Source organism: Paramisgurnus dabryanus, chromosome 3, assembly GCF_030506205.2.
Source record: "Paramisgurnus dabryanus chromosome 3, PD_genome_1.1, whole genome shotgun sequence".
Lineage (NCBI taxonomy): Eukaryota > Metazoa > Chordata > Actinopteri > Cypriniformes > Cobitidae > Paramisgurnus > Paramisgurnus dabryanus.
In genome coordinates this window covers 48,139,724-48,154,852 of record NC_133339.1, presented here as the reverse complement: position 1 = coordinate 48,154,852, position 15,129 = coordinate 48,139,724, and the positions used below count along the sequence as shown (strand labels likewise).

Sequence of the window (15,129 nt, the reverse complement as noted above, 5' to 3'; positions counted from 1 at the left end):
GTCTGGATCCGAACCTTACTTCCGGTTTAGTTTTTTAATGGTCTGACTAGTTGCTAAACTGATCTCTTGAACAAATGCCTCGTCGAAAATAACAAATTTTTTGGTTTCCTAGGTAATCTATGTGTTGTTTTGTTTGCTTGTTATATAAATAAACTATGTTTAAAGAATTTGTTGTTATTTATTATTAGCGGAGTTTACCGGAAGTTAGGTGCGGACCGCGACAGCGGCTTGTTTATGTTGTTACTGCTGAAACGGTCTATAGTCTTCCACTTCTTTTCCCAAAGGGAAAGGTTTCGTCGCACACCAGCCTATAGCGCAGCCAAACACAGCACAATAACACACCACCACGGGTACAACAGAGAAGCACACCGTTTGTGTTTTCAGAGCTCTTTATATATCCAGCTCCTCCTCTTCAATGTCCTATCAGCGATCGCTACGGTTATTATCCCCACCTGTGTCTAATACGGGCTGATTTGTCTTCGGGGGAAACCCGGAAGTTCCGGTGTTCTCGCTTCCTTCCGGGCAAAACTCGTCGTCGGGCGGAACCCATCTCTCCTATTTTCTGTTCCGTCCCCACGAAACGTCACCTTGTGACACTTTGATACTACTCTTCATAATACACGAGCTCAATTATTAAAGAAGAGGACAAAAAAGGTTAAAAAACATTTGTTTACTTTCATTACGACTCATTCCGACAAATCGTATTTAATTCGATCTATTTTCAAAAAACATTGGCATCTTTTGTCATCTGATCCTGAGCTTAGTTCAATTTTCCTTAACCCTCCACTGATAGTGTCCAAACGAGCTAAAAATTTAAAAGATCATCTAGTACATGCCCGTTTTCATAGTTGCACACACAGTCTTTCACAGAGAACTATTAGTCCATTACAAAATGGAAATTACCGGTGTGGTAATTGTGCCCAGTGCAATAACACAAAAAAATGTCATTCTTCTGTCACCCTAGAACCGGAAAAAAATTTCACATTAATTCTGTGATAACTTGTGCCTCTACACATGTGGTGTATTTAATTCGTTGTCCGAGTGGTTTAGGCTATGTTGGTAAAACTATGCGCCAATTGAAAAAAAGAATTAGTGAACACAAGAGCTCTATTCGAAGAAAAAACAATAACTATCCGGTTACGGCACACATGTCTCTTCTCTAAGTTTTTGTGGGATAGAAAAAGTGACTATGCCACCGAGAGGCGGAGAGATTGACATGCTCCTACAGAGACGTGAATTATTTTGTATTTTTACTTTACAAACATTATCGCCTCTTGGTTTAAATGATGAAGCCCTTTTCAATGTGATGTTATAATCTTGAGGAAAAAAATTGTGTTTTTAAAATTGTTGATGGAGTTTTGCATTATGCTTATTCTAATTCTTCATGCAGTATGTACGGTTTGTGGTGTTTTTCTCTTTTCTCTTGTCATAGACTGTTTCTGATTTGTGTATGATATTGAGGTTGTTGATGTGATGGAAAAAATTGTAGACAAATTTGATTGGTCATTGATACTGTGATTAGTCGGTGACTACCCAGATAGCACACGTACGTCTCAGATACGTCTTGTAAAGATCTTTACATCTGCTGACGATCGTCTTTGAATAATACGTCTTCCATATCTCTACAAGACGTATTTAAGATCTTAAAAAATTCTAAATCCTACCTGCCTGCATGCATCTCCGTTTGGTCTTGAATCCGATCAAACGCAGACGAATCAGCAAAGACCTCCAACTCATTTCATTATTTAAATAAATGTCTTGTTTAATTGTTTTAAAAATATAGTCAACATGTTTTTAAGGGTTGGCATTAATTTTGAAGCAAAAAATATAATTAAATATAATTAATAAAAGCCCATATCACGTATAATAAAAAACAATGTAGACATTTTGCGTTTAATCCAAAACGTTAAAAAGGCACTTACCGTAGATAAAGCACCATGCACAAGAAAAGGTGATCTCATACTCTTTCTGACTACAAAATATTAACAAATACAAAACACACAAGAACATCATTGCCAACAGCCACTGCCCCTCTGACTGTTTTATCAGTCTGAAATGAAAAAAGTTATACATTTAATTAAATAAAACAATTGCCAACAAGCTGATTATCTTAAGGTGACCCTGCTTACTGCAATTCCTGCTTATTATAATTACTGGGTGTGACTCACATTAAGTGTGTTTGTCAACAGTTATATATCTAAGGTTGAAACTTTTGATAGTTTTTGACCCCACGCCATCCATTGAAATTGTGTAACACACCTTGCATTTTCACAACATTTAGTTTTAAAAATCATCTGAACAAACTCTGAGCAAACCAAAGGTGATATTGAGAATGTTTATATAGATGAAGAAACCTCATAAAAAATTGAAAACACAATACACAATCATTTGACCAGGTTTAATCCAGCATCACAGCATGAATTATATTGACTAGTTTGTTTACCAAATTTGAATAAAATGTTTAACCTATGTGTTAATATGATTACAGCCACAGTGTAACAAAATACTGCAAAGCTATTGATCACGTTCTCATTACATTACTTCACAAGACCCAAAGCTGATCAGGACACTTTAAGAGCACTGTAACGTAGTAACTGCTGAAAGAACCATGTAATACTGTGAATATAATGACAAACTGTTCCATAACACTTAGATGTGACTTTAATTACAATACAACATACTCTTTCTCATACTCAGGGTTTTTAAACTGTGGGTGAAGACCCACTTGTGGGTCGCACCGTAAGATAGTGAGTGTTGCATTGTAGTAATGGTTTGTCCAATTAATTATTAGCAATGGTTTTGATATACTATAAGATTATACCTGTCTAAAGCCCATAATACACGGCACGATTTTTGGCTGTCCCAGATGAAAGATTACCAATCGTGAAACAATTGTGGAGATTTCTGTGATCGTGGCTCTTAATTGGTGGTCCTATCTCATACAGTGTGAGAGGTTTAAAGACGTCTGTTTTCCCAGTCCTGGGACCAAAGACACCTACGATAGTTTTATGACAGTGTAAGAAGTTCAGCATGATCAACGCACATCAACAATGTGTTTGCTTCTACGACCTGCATACCTGTATTTGTTTACCACTAGCGCATGTTGATGACAGATGTCGCAGCTTCAGATGCAATAGGTGTCTTCATCGACAGTCTACTGCTGAAGTTTAAACAATCCTTGTCACACAGTGTGATAAGGTCTTATTGGATTGCAAAAATCCTGCTGTGTATCCTGGGCTTAATATGTTGTGGAATGAAAAGTTTGGAAACCCCTGCTTAACACAAAGTCTCATTTAAAGTTTATAAGAACTTTTGCAATAAACCGACACTAAACGAAACTGATGGCAGATGAGGTGTTGGGATGACAATGGGCCAGAGTTGAATCTGTGCATCTTAGCAGATCACAGACAGGTTTCTCCTGAAATGCTGCATTAAGAAAAGAAAGGAAAAGATGTTAGAACATTTTTAAGGAAATTTAAATAATTCTCACAATCAATATTGGACTATAAACAATAAATTATTACCAATGCAATAACATGCAAACAGACCTGTCAACCACCTTAATAATAGATACTACGCGGTAGGCATGGGCTGGTTACCAGTTTTAAGGTACACCGTGGTTTTAAACAGTCAAGGTTACAAAACCACTAAAATGGTCTGTGAAACCGTCTCCAAGGTATGAACTGTATTTATACAAAATTCATTAAGTCATGTGATTGATTTGATGTTTACATGTAATATACATTTCGAAAATATTATATATAATATAATTTAAAGGCTTTATTTTTACCTGCCATTTAAAAATAAAAAAAATTAGTGTAGCAATGGGAATACCGCAACACTGTGAAACCGTGGTATTTTTGCTAAAGGTAATCATACCGCCAGAATCTTATACTGGCCCATGCCTACTAAGCGGTTGTACCATGTGTTAGAAACATCAAGATTCTCAAATTTTTAGGGCTAGCGCAATACCACAGTTTTGGCTATTCTTCATGTTCTCTAGGGCAGTTATTTTGCCCCAGTGACAGAAACAGCGACAGTAATCAAATAATTCATTACCTTATCTACATGTGGGTAGAGGCCCACAGGTGAAGGAATATTTTTGGCCTGCACTTTCACAGCTGGTAAACATGGATTGTGGTGGGCTAGTGACAGAATGAAGAAGATCAGTTTAAAATGTGCTTTACAACCAGAGGTTGCATTATTTTGACAGACAAGGGCTGTAAGAAAATTGTCAAAATCAATAATAATATGAGCCAACAGCCAAACAATAACAACTAAACTCAATCAACTATCTTAATCTGCCTGAACTCAAATCTTGTGGTCTATAAAGTGGGAGTTTATCTGTGTGTAATTCAACCATCATGTTAGACTGAAGGAATTGCAGTTATCAATAGATTTCACGACAGCACTGGACAAATGACTTCTCACACTCAGTGTGACTTGAGACAAAGGATAAACAAAGACATTGAGTATGTTTACATGCACATAATAAGAGGACAATTATCTTATTATGATATTATAAAAATCAGCTTATTACATTAACATGTTTCAAGCGTTTTAATTTACTTTTATTTGTGAAGTTTATCTATCACAGGTGGAGACATACGCACATACGAAACGGCAAAAAAGACTTTAAAATCTGGTTTAAGAGCAAAAAACTACCTGTGCCAATCAGTTTTTGCCATTTATGGGCTTTACCCTATAAAAGAAAACCATTTTATGCATTTAAATGACCTTACACGTTATCAGTTTATTAAGCGTTTAGACTATGTAGTAGGGCTGGGCGATAATTCGATAACGATAATTTTACCGATATAAACTTTTTCGATAAAACGATAAGGACAGTTCGATAAGTGATCGATAATGTTTAAGCACTGTGCGTAATGTTGCGCGAGCACTTCCGGATGCGGCACGCGCTCTTGGTTTACAATCACAGTGACAGTCAGACTTGAAGGAGTGGAAGATGAGGCTAAGTTATAGATAAGTTATTCATTTATTAGTAGAGACCTATGATTTTCGCGATGCGGATAACGCGGACGGAATCACGGAATCCAAATGCGCGGAAACATTTTCTTGTGTGTAATGTTGGACGCGCAAACAGGGTTCGTCAAACACAGCAGACACAGGTGCGTGCCGTATACTTTACTTTCATTCAGCGTCCGCCTTGCGCACGCACACGTCCGCCCAGCTTTAAAAGTATATTTACAGGACATTCACAAAATTAGGAAACTGATGAAAAGCAGCAGATCCACCACTGCAGTGAATATAGTGTTTGCGTATGTGCGCTCCCACAGCAACGTGACACTCTTGACATCCATTTATCAGCGTGTATAGCTCGTATATGTATAACACACGCATGATCACTGAACTAAGTTTTCTTTCTTGTTTAAGTGAACATAAACAGATGTTACTCAGTATATTGAAACTTAAAGCAGTCTGTCTTGGGTCTTAAAGGGACAGTAGTCTGCTGTCAGAAATGTGTTGATTTCATAACAAATAGATTTACATTTAATACAGATGCATTAAAACAAGATTTTAGTTTTTGTATTTGTCATGTTCTGAATAAAAAGTAGTTTAAAACCATTATTAACTGTCTGGTTTTTACAATTTTCATTCAGGAGCAAAAATCTGCCTTTAAATTTGACAGGAGTAAAGATTTGTTATTTATCATGATAATTATCGATATCGACTGATATGGAAAACATTTTCTCGGTAATTTTTTGGGTCATATCGCCCAGCCCTACTATGTAGACACACTCACTGTGCACTAAAATTAAAAAAATTGGTTAACACGACCACTCGTGGTGGCTTCACTCAGAGGTTGGAGAAGACAACAGGTGGACTAAACATCAAGCCTCTGCACGATTCAGGTAAGTGGAATAAAATACATTGTAAATAAACATTATTAAAACAGATTGTGAAGTCATTCATTCAAAACTTGCTATGACCTAAGCCTAAATGACTTAATTTCTTTTTAGAATTAAGACAACCTTAGCAGGAGAGCCCCAGCAGTAACTTTCTCTCAAGCAGATGAGCAATAAGTTGCTTTGTATGAACACCACCCTAACAATCAAGGTAAAAGAGCATTAAACATTAAAGGTATTGCGGAGAATTTAGGTTTTCCGGGTGGATCATCAAGACTATTGGTCCTCCTAGTTGTCAATCTGGAGTGTTGCGCAATTGCATTTTTTTTAAAAAGCGGAGACGGCGTTTCTTTTCTAAAATTCGAGAAAATCCTCCGCTACACCTTTAAGTGGAACATTTCTATAGCATGCTGCTTATAGCTAGTGAGAAAGATAATCTAATTGATCTACCATGCATATCCTTCAAATAACTTAACAGAACAACTGAACATGTATAATATAATTTAATATGTACATTATTAATAATAATTGTTAATAATATTTAATATTTGTGAAATTATATACTTGTGAATTCATTATATTTGCAATGTTTATACATTACCTGTTTTTAGGTAAACAGATTATCCATCAGTGGGTGCCTCAAGGTCGGCTCTGTAAATACTGTATTCTGCATGTTTCCGAGCACACGTTTTCCAGGACACACTAATATTAAACAGAAAAACAACATAAATCAGTGTTAAACACAAACAAATTTTAGGTTAATTAAATAAGGTTTTCATTTTCAATTAATATAAAAGAAATAAACGCAATAAAAAACAATGTCAGTGACGTAATATGTGTAAATTTACACGCATCATTTATTAAGCATTATAAAAAAATCCAGCAATATGATTAAACTTTGGTTATTTGTTATTATCCCTGCATTCAAATGGTTGCAGGTTGGAGCAGGAAGTTAACCCTTCTGTCGCGCAAGCGCGAGCATAGACAGTGGTCGCGAGGCCATTCGTACGTCACGTGAGCGCCATTTTCATGATATGACCGTTTTTCCTCAGGCACACTTCAACATTTTCTTCGCATTTAACATCATTATTAACATGTAAATAATATAATTCGTAAACATAACGTTTATGTTAATTTATAATATGTTTTTTTTTATTATTGTTGGCTTTAAGTTAATTTGTCTGTCAGACTCAGTTTGTTCGTGTTGGTAAGTAACTTAACGTACGTTATTAACGTTACGCTAGCCTTTTGTCATGTATTGTTAGAAACTGATAAAATACGAATTAATTCACAGATATAAATAACTTTATAGCTAATACAACTGAAAAAATATATTAACTTAATTATCAAACCACTTCGCTATAAAACTTTAAGGCTTCTTGTGAATACCGGTCGTTTACATAACGTTAACTTACTCCAAGCAAGTCGGACGGGAAGATTGATACATTTTATAACTCAAGTAACTTTAAGTTAAACAGGGGCTGGTCTAGGCTAACTTAGCAAATTTTTACCCCACCACCGCTGAGAAAACGGTTACATGTTCAACGTGCCTTGCCTTCAGGATTTGCAGCTCGATTTTGGCTTGCATTGATAAACGTTACAAACAAACAAACCAAAAAAAAGAATGATCATATACGACAATCAATCTTTAGATCCACTACATGCATAACATGTTGGTTACTTACCTCTACTGATGAAACTCCTTCGTCAGCGTTGTAACTTCACATGTTGGTTTTGGTAAATCACACGAGGCCAAAGATCGAGGTGAAAAAGAGAAATAAATCGTTCTGCGATCGTTTAACGCGATGAGACACGAAGCCTTAAAAGCCACAGGCTACTCCAGCCCAAAGCCCTTGTGTCCGGCTTCACGTGGCTTAGCCTTAACCAGTATGACATCACAGTACCGCGTGATTACACTGTTTCGTGGGCTTTTGAATCACTCTCGCGGTACTTCAATGTCTGCGCATGTGTGCCTGAAGTCAATCACTCATGCTTGTAACAGGGGTAGCGTTTGTGCGCTCAGTGATTTAGGGTGTTACAAAACAAGATTATTACATATATATTATCAATTAGTATTGTAATAAAGCTTTTTAAATGTTTGTTAATGATTAAGTGTCATTAACAAACTCTGATTTAAAACATCAATATATATAGACGGGTTGCACGGCGACGTCACTAACTGGTTGCGCGCGCAACCGAGGGGCAGAAAGAAGAGACGTGCATTGTGTTGTATGCTAGTAGCGGTGTCTGTAAGTCAAAATGCCAAGGAATTTTTGCGTGGAAAATAGTACCAACAGAGTCAGTGCTGGGTGCCTGATGTTAACATACCAGTAGATGCGACTATTACGTTACTAGCATTATAATTATAAAATTATAATTCATACATGTATCACAGTAACACTGCAAAAATAAAGACAGAAAAACAGATACAACTAAAATCAAGTCTTATTTATGTACAAACATTAAAGAACGCTTCAATAATTAAGGTTGTTGCAGTAGCAGATCAGCTCACCAATCGGTCTTTCTGCCCCTTGGTTGCGCGCGCACCCTGCAATGTTTGTAAACTTGCAACCCCTCTATATGCTACGTAAATTTTCCTTAAATCATCAAAACATCCAAAATCAATGAAACAAAAACAACAACAATGTATTTAAGATGAGACACATTCAGCATTTATAATTTTTTCTCTCTTTTTTGTTTGACTTTGTTTTCTACAGTAGCCTGTTAACAGTAGACCAAAGGTATGATGATCAATTATAAATGCAATATGGTTGAAAGGTCAGTAAACAAACAACAAAAAGGTAATTTCTTAATAGAATGTCTATACATTTTTTGCTTTTGTTACATATTTCATACATCAAAATCATTAAACGTTAATAATTATGTATTCCAACTTGTTGCAGCTTGACAAAAATGTAGCTTGAAGAAGAAGGGACAGCTGAGTAACAAAGTCCTGGTACGCAGACGACGATACTTTTACACTGACAAGAGTGTAATGATGATGGAGACACAAGCCAGAGAAAGGGGGACCAAACACCAGGCCAGAATTCTGCATGAGTCAGGTAAGCATAATGAGTTACAGCAGTGGTTCTCAACTCTGTTCATGGAGTCCCACTGCTCTGTGCATTCTGTATGTCTCTTTGATTTGACAGACTGAGGCTGCGTCCAAATATCACTTTGTGCATCCTATCGTGCATCATGTTCTGGATGTAAAGCATGAGACTTTTAATTGTATGTTAACATTTCTATGGTGTTCACTGCATTATTGTTATGCATTTTGTGAAACATCTGCAACATTATTCAGGGACTACTGAATAAATAATACACTTTAATAAAGCTACATACTCAAAACAAAGAGCTTTTTTACAGGAGCAAAGAATTCTGCATCTAAAAGTTTGATATAAGCAAATGTTCATTTCAGAGTGTTCATTTTATTTACAGAAAAACTTAAAAATGTTAAATATAAATTAAAAGTAGTAAATAAAACACAAATACGTTTTGGTGCAAATTGCTGGCACTACCTGGATTGAAATTTTTACCCATGCTAAGTGTGTCCCATCGGATGAATAATTCTACATGCACGCTTGGGATCTTCACACCCACTAGAATACTTAGGCCAAATACAAAAAAAACCCGTAATGTAAGTAGTCTAGTGCAAAGACAACAAGTGTGAAAATTTGGACACAGCCTCAGTTCAGTTCATGAAGATCTCTACTAATGAGCTGATGATTTGAATAAGGTGTGTTAAATAAGGAAGACATACAAAATGTAAATAGCAGAGGACCTCAAGGAACAATGTTTAGGTACAGTTACACTGTATAAAACATTAACTAAACAGACAAATTATTTGTCATAGCTTCAATAAACAAAAGAATGTCACCTGCATAGTAGTGTACCCTACTACACTTGGTCTCTGCAACAGTCCAGTTTAGTTCATGGTAGGGGGGCATATTTAGAAACATAAATATTTTCAAATTATTTGCGACCCTTACAAAGACACTAATTTCCCACAGCCAGCAACAGCACAATGTTTGTCTGACATCACAATCTTACTGTTATTACAACTTTATGATTGTCAACAACTACTACTTTAGACTGAACACCAGTGGGCGGAGCCAACGATATAATGATGTGCTGTGTCTTTCTGTGGGGGAGGTCAAATGAAAATTAATTTAGCTAGTGACATCACTACTCCAGCCATTTTACATTCGTAAAAGAAGAATGCTGTCTGCGATTCACTTGTGTTTCCATGATTGCAAAAACCTTTATCGAAGTACATATACAATTGTTTAAGTGTCATAATTAAAACATGCCTAAATTGGCAGTGACCCTGGCTTAAGTCGATACAAAACTCAAGTGCAAATCATGACACTCATATTAACTGTAGTTTTGCTAATTATTGTAACACCGATATCAGATATGAATAGTGTCTTATGTAAATATAAAAAGATCAGAACAAAAAATGAATATAGTCAAAAAAATATGATCTGTGCATTAAGATTTGCATTGTAAATGCAGTCTTATTGTTACGAAAAAACTTGGTTATTGCTGGAATCATGAATGGTCTGAATAGGATTTGAGTTTGTTTACTTGTGAAAGTTACCTGCACCACCATTTACAGATCCAGTGGGTGCAGATCATCATACAGATGGTTCAAGTGTGGATCCACCTAATATTCAAGGTAAAAGAGCATTTGTTCACAGCATTATCTAAGAAAACATATCACTAGATATTACATATTAGATGTTAATGTCTGACTCTGATCCATACGAAACAGATTTTCTGTCCTGGGACACTCGGCTAACCATCAAGAAAGAACACAGTAGGTTAACAAGAATCTGACCTCACGTTTGATCATTACAAAATTATGGCAGTACATTACACATTTAAGGACTGTTATTCCTCTGGCTGATTTAAAAATACCCAAAAGTTCTTAAAAAGAAGCAGCCCTAGTTATTTTGGCTTGTTAAACATAAACTATATAGACATAACTATTGTGACACCTCCTTCTAATAAACAGGTTTAAATACTTTACTTATTTCCATGAGCACAAATCTTAATGCTACAGCATATGATATTCTAGAAAAACCGTTTGATGCTAAATTTATAGCAAGAGTTTTGGCAGGGCCCTTTTCAATACCAACTTAAGAATGACCCTACAAACAAAGTAAGGTTCAAACAGAAAATTAGTGATTCAGTCTGGTGTGGAAGAACTTTGACTGGTCTGAATAAACCCCAGACCTTAACTCAGCTAACACCTTTGATATGACTCAAAGGTTTTTAGCCAAAAACTCATCACCTAAACCTATCAATGACTTGTACAAGAAGCTGTAGTCATTTCGGAACAGAAAAAGGCACTTACAAAACTGTTGCAACAAAAATCAAAATTATTTGTAGTGGTATTATATGGTATAGCATTTTTATTTGTTTTGATTGGACATACTGGAATAAATAAACATGTTTATTAGAATGAGGCCTCCCAATACTTTTGTCTAGTGTATTTGCCACAGACAGGGTAACGCAATCCTTAGAGTGTGCTTCTTTGTAAATGTGACAAATGAAAATGACCTGATCCATCATTTCCAGCTCCAGTGGGCATCCTTTATCTATCCAGACCCTCATACAGATGGTTGGAGTTTTGATTCACCTAAAGTACCATGCAAGGTAAGAGAGCATTTGTTGACATAATTAGGAAGAAAACATAAACGCATTGTTCATGGCATTTAAATACAACATAACACTGTTTAATCTACCCAGTCTCACAAAGTTTCGTGATATAGTCACGTATTTTTTTGATTCTTTTTTCGTGCTATTATCACGAAATTTCGTGTTTTTTCGTGATCGTATAACGAATTCCTGTTTTCGTGTGATTATCACGTATTGGTTACTCAACTGCTTTTTCCTATTTTTAAACCATTGTCGCTTCGGTTTAGGGTTAGATTTGGTGCTTGCATTAGAATGTCACTTTATATATTGGTTTATACTATTTTTTCTGATTTATTTTTTTATATGTCGCCTGGCGTTGGGGTTAGAGTTGGGTTTGGTTAGGGATGTCATTTTATGTAAATCTAACCCTAAACCGAAGCGACAATGGTAAGAAAATAGGACAAAACAGTTGAGTAACCAATACGTGATAATCACACGAAAACAGGAATTCGTTATACGATCACGAAAAAACACGAAATTTCGTGATAATAGCACGAAAAAAGAATCAAAAAAATACGTGACTATATAACGAAATTTCGTGAGACTGGGCTGTATATAGTCACGTATTTTTTTGATTCTTTTTTCGTGCTATTATCACGAAATTTCGTGTTTTTTCGTGATCGTATAACGAATTCCTGTTTTCGTGTGATTATCACGTATTGGTTACTCAACTGTTTTGTCCTATTTTCTTACCATTGTCGCTTCGGTTTAGGGTTAGATTTACATAAAATGACATCCCTAACCAAACCCAACTCTAACCCCAACGCCAGGCGACATATAAAAAAATAAATCAGAAAAAATAGTATAAACCAATATATAAAGTGACATTCTAATGCAAGCACCAAATCTAACCCTAAACCGAAGCGACAATGGTTTAAAAATAGGAAAAAGCAGTTGAGTAACCAATACGTGATAATCACACGAAAACAGGAATTCGTTATACGATCACGAAAAAACACGAAATTTCGTGATAATAGCACGAAAAAAGAATCAAAAAAATACGTGACTATATCACGAAACTTTGTGAGACTGGGTAGCTATATAACGAAATTTCGTGAGACTGGGCTGGTTTAATACTACCTTTTTCTGTTCAATCCATAGAGCACTCATTTTCCCTCTTGAGACCATGGTGTGACCTGCAAGGTCGAATGGAGAGTAAGTTGCCTAAAAAATAAAAAAAATAAAAGTATTTAAAATTGTCATTAGCTAAACATCAACATGTCTGAGGCAGATGCAGGTCTGATAATCTGTCCAACATTCAAAACCTCACAGTAAATCTACAGTCTTGAGTACTGTTTTAAATCAATGTATACATATGCTCATTATGAATTTTAATAAAAAATACTAAATGTATATAAAAAGCCTCAATTCAATTATTTTTTTGATATTGCAGCTGTAAGCGAGACAATCTTGGAGTCACCTGCATTGACTGGTCCAGTTGTTAGTCCAATTACAGATGGAGATTATAGAAGAGGATGATGTCTTTTCTCCAAAATCTTTCTAGACTGATAAAAGATCTAGACAGGCTCGAACAAAAGTTAACAGAGGGGCTTATATAGAGAATGGTAAGAACCATTTTATCCGTCAAACTTTTTACCAATTATTGTAAACATAAACAATATTATAGGGCTTAATTTGTTTTAAACATTACTTCAATGTACTGTATCTGTTTAAGGTGAGCAGCTACACATAAAAGAAGAACATGGAGAATCTGCCCAGAGGTGTTAACCAGCAATGCAGCTATACAACTAAATTGATGCAGGCGGAAACAATGTGTGTATGTTATGTCCAAATGTTGTTATGTTCAAATGTTTTACAATATACTTAAACAGGTGGACCTGTCAATATTGCATTAGTCAAGTACAACTGAGTAGGTTAAGTTTACATATCAACGTCAATAAATATATAAAAATAAATATCAGTCTTGACAGCAAACATAATAATGTTAAATAAAATAATAATTACAGCTTTTTAAGAAATTTACACGGGCTCAAACTATCAGTGAAATTAACTATCAAAAACCTAAAATAACCACAGACACGTGAATAAAATATCTAACGTGAACTAGCTAGTTACTGTACATACATTGCTAATTATCAACGAAATTTCTAGTTAACTGATCCCACACCCAGCATTATTAAAATGTATTATTACTACATACCTTAAACAAATGTCCCCTTAAATCGCCAGACCAGGACAGGTTTCTTTCTTGCCCTTCTTCTTTTGCATTGCGACGTCGATATAAGTGCATGGTGTGGTGTAGCACGAATTTAACGCAAAGAGGCTCATATTAATAATATACACGATATTGACTATTAATACGGATGATTTTATCTTTGTTTGACATTCTAATCAGAGTTATATTGAGGAAACAAAGAAAACATATGACATAGTTTGTAAAATTCATTTTTCCTTATTTTTGTAATGGTTTCTTTTAGAATGCAGCTGCTGCAGATGAAGAATCCGTCCGTCTACCACTGAAGGAGACGCGGAAAATCGGGAAAAGATGTTCTTTGCCCGAGGAAGCATTTGATTAATTTAAAGATATTGTGTTTCTTTGTATGTTATAGAAAAACGTTGCTTTTTTGCATACACTCGTGTAAATATGCATCTTATGAATGTTTTCCTTTGTCTAATTTTAATAAATTTTACGCAATCAACTGCCTGTTTTATTGAAAATACTGTTTTAATTGTTGTCAATGATATATTGTAATAATGTGTATAACTGTGTAGAAGATGTAGTTTAGAGCAATTTATTTTTAATGATCTTTTAATCGTCTTTTAAAGCTCTCAGAAACATCTTAGAAAGAGCTCGATTAAAGCTCTTATAAAGATCTTTTAAAGATCTAAGAAACATCTTGGAAATATCTTAGAAACATCTGCTAATCATCATTCTAAATATCAAGCGTCTTGAAAATATCTTAAAAGCGTCTTCAAAACGGCTGGGCTCGTACGTCTCAGATACGTAATTCATATGGGCAAACGACCTTTATAATACGTTTTCCAGACGGAATGGAAATCTGAGTGATTACCTCGCAGATACGTATCTGAGACGTACGTGTGCTATCTGGGTAATGTCTGATGTGATTGGTCTATGAATTTTTAAATACTTTGTGATACCACTATCATGTTCATATGCCTGAAGAAGATCTTACGATCGAAACTTCGCAATAAATTATTTTAATATTTTGCAAGTTATTAGTGTGCGGGATATCTCTTTTGTATACATTGCATTTATAAGTAACACGTTCTAGAAGTATTTGTCCCTGTCCAGCCCTGGCCTCAGGTCACATGTTTTTACCCTTTTTACTGACCTACATAAGCACTCATTAGGGGTGCGCCCCAGACACACAAACATGAAACACACACAATGAACTCAGTTCTGATTTTTTTTTTTTTTAAATGATAACATGACTAACTTTCTTGTTTTCTGTGATTTATTTATTTATTTTTGTAACACTTTTTTGTAACATTATTTCTGTAACATTATTTTTGTATGGATGTTTATTTAGTTTATGTTAGTTTTCTCTGTGACTATCGATTGCCATTTGTGCTA

At 35.3% G+C, this 15,129-nt stretch overlaps 3 long non-coding RNA genes across 11 annotated transcripts; 1 reads left to right on the top strand and 2 right to left on the bottom strand.

Annotated features, from left to right (window-relative positions):
• Positions 1-2,383: 2,383 nt before the first annotated feature.
• Positions 2,384-8,010, bottom strand: LOC135750359 (uncharacterized). Its single transcript, XR_010532693.2, has 4 exons — positions 7,553-8,010; positions 6,469-6,569; positions 4,060-4,145; positions 2,384-3,426 (listed from the first exon to the last, which is right to left on the bottom strand). It is a non-coding gene; the product is annotated as an uncharacterized lncRNA (long non-coding RNA).
• On the top strand, positions 5,755-14,233 carry LOC135750363 (uncharacterized). 9 transcript variants are annotated; one of them, XR_012336395.1, is made up of 9 exons: positions 5,770-6,078; positions 8,585-8,929; positions 10,489-10,548; positions 10,645-10,689; positions 11,454-11,531; positions 12,675-12,728; positions 12,967-13,138; positions 13,249-13,346; positions 14,012-14,233. It is a non-coding gene; the product is annotated as an uncharacterized lncRNA (long non-coding RNA). The 9 variants fall into 9 exon arrangements; XR_012336396.1 differs by having other exon boundaries at positions 13,249-13,350; XR_012336399.1 differs by having other exon boundaries at positions 5,755-5,873; positions 5,982-6,078; positions 12,967-14,233.
• On the bottom strand, positions 9,178-13,116 carry LOC135750360 (uncharacterized). The gene is made up of 5 exons (XR_010532694.2): positions 12,994-13,116; positions 12,654-12,737; positions 11,436-11,514; positions 10,471-10,536; positions 9,178-10,011 (listed from the first exon to the last, which is right to left on the bottom strand). It is a non-coding gene; the product is annotated as an uncharacterized lncRNA (long non-coding RNA).
• Positions 14,234-15,129: the final 896 nt, after the last annotated feature.